The sequence below is a fragment of the Arachis hypogaea genome, chromosome 10, assembly GCF_003086295.3.
Source record: "Arachis hypogaea cultivar Tifrunner chromosome 10, arahy.Tifrunner.gnm2.J5K5, whole genome shotgun sequence".
Lineage (NCBI taxonomy): Eukaryota > Viridiplantae > Streptophyta > Magnoliopsida > Fabales > Fabaceae > Arachis > Arachis hypogaea.
The window spans coordinates 70,251,237-70,258,674 of NC_092045.1; the positions used below are offsets into that span (position 1 = coordinate 70,251,237).

The 7,438-nt window shown below is 37.6% G+C and overlaps 1 non-coding gene across 1 annotated transcript; it reads right to left on the bottom strand.

Moving 5' to 3' along the window:
• Positions 1–2,252: 2,252 nt before the first annotated feature.
• On the bottom strand, positions 2,253–2,356 carry LOC112718637 (small nucleolar RNA R71). The gene has a single exon (XR_003160969.1). It is a non-coding gene; the product is annotated as a small nucleolar RNA R71 (small nucleolar RNA).
• Positions 2,357–7,438: the final 5,082 nt, after the last annotated feature.

Sequence of the window (7,438 nt, forward strand, 5' to 3'; positions counted from 1 at the left end):
CCCTTACTCACGTAAGGTTTATTACTTGGACGACCCAGTACACTTGCTGGTTAGTTGAACGGAGTTGTGAATTTAACCAAGAGACACAATAGTTTTTGTGTATATGCTAAAGAGCCAATATTGATGATCACAATTTCGTCCACCAAGTTTTTGGCGCCGTTGCCGGGGATTGTTCGAGTATGGACAACTGACGGTTCATCTTGTTGCTCAGATTAGGTAACTTTCTTTTCAAAAACTTTTTCAAAAATTTTTCTTTTTATTTTTCGTTTTTCCAAACTATGTTTTTCAAAAAAATTAATAAAAATACAAAAAAATTAGAAAATCATAAAAATCAAAAATATTTTGTGTTTCCTGTTTGAATCTTGTGTTAATTTTTAAGTTTGGTGTCAATTGCATGCTTTTAAAATTTTTCTTGCATTTTTTTCGAAAATTTCATGCATTCATAGTGTTCTTCATGATCTTCAAGTTGTTCTTGACAAGTCTTCTTGTTTGATCTTGATGATTTCTTGTTTTGTGTCTTTCCTTGTTTTTCTTGTCCACTTTTGCATTCATATTTTCCGTGCATTAAAGATTCCTAAGTATGGTGTCTTGCATGTTTTCTTTGCATCAAAAATTTTTCAAAATTATGTTCTTGATGTTCATCATGATCTTCATAGTGTTCTTGGTGTTCATCTTGACATTCATAGCATTCTTGCATGCATTCATTGTTTTGATCTAAAAATTTCATGCATTGAGTATTTTTGTTGTTTTTCTCTTTCATAATTAAAATATTCAAAAATCAAAAAAATATCTTTTCCTTATTTTCCTCCAAATTTTCGAAATTTTGGGTTGACTTGGTCAAAAATTTTTAAAATTAGTTGTTTCTTACAAAGTCAAGTCAAAATTTCAAATTTTAAAAATCTTATCTTTTCAAAATCTTTTTCAAAAATCATATCTTTTTCATTTTTTTATTTATTATTTTCGAAAATTTCAAAAAAAAAAAATCTTTTTCAAAATATTTTCAAAATCTTTTTCTTATCTTTACATCAAATTTTCGAAAATTAGCTAACAATTAATGTGATTGGTTCAAAAATTTGAAGTTTGTTACTTTCTTGTTAAGAAAGGTTCAATCTTTAAATTCTAGAATCTTATCTTGTAGTTTCTTGTTAGTTAAGTCTTTTTAAAAATTGAATCTTTTTCAAAATATCTTTTTATTAAAATTTTTATCTTATCTTTTTATCTTTTATCTTATCTTTTTCAAAAATTTTATCTTTTTCAAAATTTGATTTCAAAATATCTTATCTAACTTCTTATCTTCTTATCTTTTTCAAAATTTGATTTCAAATCTTTTTCAATCAACTAAATAACTTTTTGTTTATTTCTTATCTTTTTCAAAACCAACTAACTACCTATCCCTCTCTAATTTTCGAAAATTCTCCCTCTCTTTTTCAAAAATTCTTTTTGTTTTAAATTTTAATTTTAATTATATTGTGTCTTTGATTTTCGAAAATTACTAACCTCTTCTCCAAAAATTATTTTCGAAATCTCCCTTCTCTTTTCTTCTTCTATTTAATTATTTAATTACTAAAACTTCTCTTCACCTCTCCTCTTCCAAAAATCCGAATCCATTCTTCTTCATTCCTCTACCCCCTTCTTCTTCTACTAACATAAGGGAATCTGTATACTGTGACATAGAGGATTCCTTTTTCTTTTCTTGTTTTCTTCTCTTTCATATGAGCAGGAACAGGGAAAAAGGCACTCTTGTTGAAGTTGATCCAGAACCTGAAAGGACTCTGAAGAGAAAATTAAGAGAAGCTAAATTACAACAATCCAGAAATAACCTTTCAGAAATTTTCGAACAGGAGAAGGAAATGGCAGCCGAAAATAATAATAATAATAATGAAAGGAGAATGCTTGGTGACTTCACAAAGCCAACGTCCAAGTTTGATGGAAGAAGCATCTCCATTCCTGCCATTGGAGCCAATAACTTTGAGCTTAAGTCTCAACTAGTTGCATTAATGCAACAAAACTGCAAGTTTTATGGACTTCCATCTGAAGATCCTTATCAGTTTTTAACTGAGTTCTTGCAGATCTGTGAGACTGTAAAGACGAATGGAGTTGATCCTGAAGTCTACAGACTCATGCTTTTCCCTTTTGCTGTAAGAGACAGAGCTAGAATATGGTTGGATTCACAACCTAAGGATAGCCTGGACTCCTGGGATAAGCTGGTCACTGCCTTCTTGGATAAATTCTTTCCTCCTCAAAAGCTGAGCAAGCTGAGAGTGGATGTTCAAACCTTCAAACAAAAAGATGGTGAATCCCTCTATGAAGCTTGGGAAAGATATAAGCAGTTGACCAAAAGATGTCCATCTGACATGTTTTCAGAATGGACCATGTTAGATATATTCTATTATGGTCTCTCTGAATTTTCGAAAATGTCCCTGGACCATTCTGCAGGTGGATCTATTCACCTGAAGAAAATGCCTGAAGAGGCTTAAGAACTCATTGACATGGTTGCAAACAACCAGTTCATGTATACCTCTGAGAGGAATTCCGTGAATAATGGGATACCTCAGAAGAAAGGAGTTCTTGAAATTGATGCTCTGAATGCCATATTGGCTCAGAAAAAAATGTTGACTCAACAGGTCAACATAATCTCTCAAAATCTTAATGGATTGCAACATGCATCCAACAGTACTAGAGAGGTAGCTTCTGAAGAAGCTTATGATCCTGAGAACCCTGCCATGGCAGAGGTTAATTACATGGGTGAACCTTATGGAAACACCTATAAACCATCATGGAGAAATCACCCAAATTTCTCCTGGAAGGATCAACAAAAGCCTCAACAAGGCGTTAACAATGGTGGACGCAATAGGCTAGGCAATAGCAAGCCATATCCATCATCTTCTCAGCAACAGACAGAGAATTCTGAACAAAACACTTCTAATTTAGCCAATATAGTCTCTGATCTGTCAAAGGCCACTTTCAGTTTCATGAATGAAAACAGATCTTCCATTAGAAATTTGGAGGCACAAGTGGGCCAGCTGAGTAAGAAAGTTATTGAAACTCCTCCCAGTACTCTCCCAAGCAATACAGAAGAAAACCCAAAAGGAGAGTGCAAGGCCATTGATTTAATCAAAGTGGCCGAATGCATAGGGGAGGAGGAGGACGAAAATCCTAGTGAGGAAGACCTCCTGGGATGTCCTTCAAGCAAGAAGGAGTTTCCTATTGAGGATCCTGAGGAATCTGAGGCTCATACAGAGACCATAGAGATTCCATTAAACCTCATTCTGCCATTCATGAGCTCTGAAGACTATTCATCCTCTGAAGAGGATGAAGATGTGACTGGAGAGCAAGTTGCTCAATACTTAGGAGCTATCATGAAGCTGAATGCCAAGCTGTTTGGTAATGAGACTTGGGAAAGTGAACTTCCCTTGCTCATTAGTGAACTAGATACTTGGATTCAGAAAACTCTACCTCAAAAGAAACAAGATCCTGACAAGTTCTTAATACCTTGCACCATTGGCACCATGAGCTTTGAAAAAGCTCTATGTGATCTGGGGTCAGGGATAAATCTGATGCCACTCTCTGTAATGGAGAAGCTAGGGATCATTGAGGTACAACCTGCCTTGTTCTCATTACAATTGGCAGACAAGTCAGTGAGACAAGCTTATGGAATAGTAGAGGACGTGCTAGTAAAGGTTGAAGGCCTTTACATCCCTGCTGATTTCATAATCCTAGACACTAGGAAGGAAGATGATGAATGCATCATCCTAGGAAGACCTTTCCTAGCCACAGCAGAAGCTGTGATAGATGTCAACAGAGGAGAATTAGTCCTTCAATTGAATGGGGACTACCTTGTGTTTAAGGCACATGGCCATCCCTCTGTGACAAAAGAGAGTAAGCATGAAGAGCTTCTCTCGGTTCAAGGTCAAGAAGAACCCACACAGTCAAACTCTAAGTTTGGTGTTGTGAGGCCACAACTAAACTCTACGTTTGGTGTTGAGATCCCATCTCCAAACTCTAAGTTTAGTGTGGACAACTATACAACATTGACCTGATCACCTTGTGGCTCCATGAGAGCCACTGTCAAGCTATTGACATTAAAGAAGCGCTTGTTGGGAGGCAACCCAATTTTATATATCTAATTTTATTTTATTTTGTTTCTTTGTTATTTTTGTGTTTAATTAGGTACATGATCATGAGGAGTCACGAAAAAATCAAAAAAATTAAAAACAGAGTCAAAAACAGAAGAAAAAAATTTTCACCCTGGAGGCAGCGCAGACTGGCGTTCAACGCCAGTAAGATGCATCTGGCTGGCGTTCAACGCCAGAACAGAGCACCACTCTGGCGCTGAACGCCAGAAACAAGCAACAACCTGGCGTTTAACGCCAGGATGTGCACACAGAGGACGAATTGGCGCTGAACGCCAGAAACAAGCATGAAACTGGCGTTCAACGCCAGAAACATGCATTACATGGGCGTTTAACGCCCAGAACATGCACCAATGGGCGTTTGAACGCCAGAATGATGCATTGAGGCATCTTACATGCCTATATGGTGAAGGAATGGTATTTCTTTTCACCTCAGGATCTGTGGACCCCACAGGATCCCCACCTCAAGATCTGTGGACCCCACAGGATCCCCACCTACCTTTTCTTTCAATCCTAATCACACTCTCCTAATCTAAATCTCATTTTCACTCTTCCCCATGTCACTCTTCCCAAACACCTTCACCAATCAACTCAATTCCTCTTCCCAATTACCCCAAGCACCATTCACATCAACTACCTCTTCCCCATAAACCCCACCTACCTTCATAAAATTCAAATTCACTTTCCCACACATTCCCACCCAAAATGGCCGAACACCCACCCTCTCTCTCCCTATAAATACCCTTCTTTTCTTCTTCATTTTCACACAACACAAACCCCTTCTTCTCCCACATAGCCGAACCCCCTTCTTCCCCTCTCTCCTCTATTCTCTTCTTCTTCTTTTCTTTTCTTTCTTGCTCGAGGGCGAGCAAAATTTTAAGTTTGGTGTGGAAAAAGCCTAAGCTTTTTGTTTTTTTTTTTTCATTCACCATCAATGGCACCTAAGACCGGAGTATCCTCAAGAAAAGGGAAAGGGAAGACAAAAGCTTCCACCTCCGAGTCATGGGAGAAGGAGAGATTCATCTCCAAGAGCCATCAAGACCACTTCTATGATGTTGTGGCAAAGAAGAAAGTGATCCCCGAGGTCCCTTTCAAGCTCAAAAAGAATGAGTATCCGGAAATCCGACATGAAATCCAAAGAAGAGGTTGGGAAGTCTTAGCCAACCCCATGCAGCAAGTCGGAATATTGATGGTTCAAGAGTTCTATGCCAATGCATGGATCACTAGGAACCATGATCAAAGTATGAACCCGAATCCAAAGAACTATCTCACAATGGTTCGGGGGAAATACTTAGATTTTAGTCCGGAAAATGTGAGGTTGGCGTTTCACTTGCCTATGATGCAAGGTGATGAACGCCCCTAGACAAGAAGGGTCAACTTTAATCAAAGGTTGGACCAAGTCCTTACGGACATATGTGTGGAAGGCGCCCAATGGAGAATAGACTCCAAAGGCAAGCCAGTCCAACTAAGAAGACTGGATCTCAAGCCTGTGGCTAGAGGATGGTTGGAGTTCATTCAAAGATCCATCATCCCTACTAGCAACCGATCTGAAGTTACTGTGGATCGGGCCATCATGATCCATAGCATCATGATTTGAGAGGAAGTAGAGGTTCATGAGGTCATCTCCAATGAACTCTACAAAATAGCCGACAAGTCCTCACCCATGGCACGGCTAGCCTTCCCTCATCTTATTTGCCATCTATGTTACTCAACTGGAGTTATCATAGATGGAGATGTCTCCATTGAAGAAGACAAGCCCATCACCAAGAAAAGGATGGAGCAAACAAGAGAAGTTCCTCACGGCCCTCAAGAAGAACATGAGGAAGTTCATCATCAACAAATGCCTCAAGGAATGCACTTTCCTCCCAACAACTATTGGGAGCAACTCAATACCTCTTTAGAAGATTTGAGCCATAATGTTGAACAATTAAGGGTGGAACATCATGAGCACTCCATCATTCTCCAAGAAATAAGAGAAGATCAAAGAGCAATGAGGGAGGAGCAACAAAGGCAAGGAAGGGACATAGAAGAGCTTAAGGACATTGTTGGTCCCTCAAGAAGAAGGCGCCACTAAGAGGTGGATTCATTCTTTGTTCTTTATTTCTTTCTGTTTTCGGTTTTTAATTATTGTGTTTATCTATGTTTTGTGTCTTTATTTCATGATCATTAGTATGTAACCATGCCTTAAAGCTATGAATAAAATCCATTAATCCTTCACCTCTCTTAAATGAAAAAATTTTTTAATTCAAAAGAACAAGAAGTACATGAATTTCGAATTTATCCTTGAATTTAATTTAATTATATTGATGTGGTGGCAATACTTTTTGTTTTCTGAATGAATGCTTGAACAGTGCATATTTTTGATCTTGTTGTTTATGAGTGTTAAAATTGTTGGCTCTTGAAAGAATAATGAACAAAGAGAAATGTTATTGATGATCTGAAAAATCATGAAATTGATTCTTGAAGCAAGAAAAAGCAGTGAAAAAGGAAGCTTGCGAAAAAAAAAAGTGGCGAAAAAAAATAGAAAGAAAAAGAAGGAGCAGTAGAAAAAGCGAATAGCCCTTAAAACCAAAAGGCAAGGGTAAAAAGGATCCAAGGCTTTGAGCATCAATGGATAGGAGGGCCCAAGGAAGTTAAATCCAGGCCTAAGCGGCTAAATCAAGCTGTCCCTCACCATGTGCTTGTGTCATGAAGGTCCAAGTGAAAAGCTTGAGACTGAGTGGTTAAAGTCGTGATCCAAAGCAAAAGAGTGTGCTTAAGAGCTCTGGACACCACTAACTGGGGACTCTAGCAAAGCTGAGTCACAATCTGAAAAGGTTCACCCAGTTATGTGTCTGTGGCATTTGGGTATCCGGTGGTAATACTGGAAAACAAAGTGCTTAGGGCCAAGGCCAAGACTCATAAGTAGCTGTGTTCAAGAATCAAACATGCTTAACTAGGAAAGTCAATAACACTATCCGAAATTCTAAGTTCCTAGAGAAGCCAATCACTCTAAACTTCAAAGGAAAAAGTGAGATGCCAAAACTGTTCAGAAGCAAAAAGCTACAAGTCCCGCTCATGTAATTAAATTAATATTCATTGATATTTTGGACCTTATAGTATATTCTCTTCTTTTATCCTATTTGATTTTTAGTTGCTTGGGGACAAGCAACAATTTAAGTTTGGTGTTGTGATGAGCATATAATTTATACGCTTTTTGGCATTGTTTTTATATAGTTTTTAGTAAGTTTAAGCTACTTTTAGGGATGTTTTCATTAGTTTTTATGTTAAATTCACATTTCTGGACTTTACTATGAGTTTGTGTG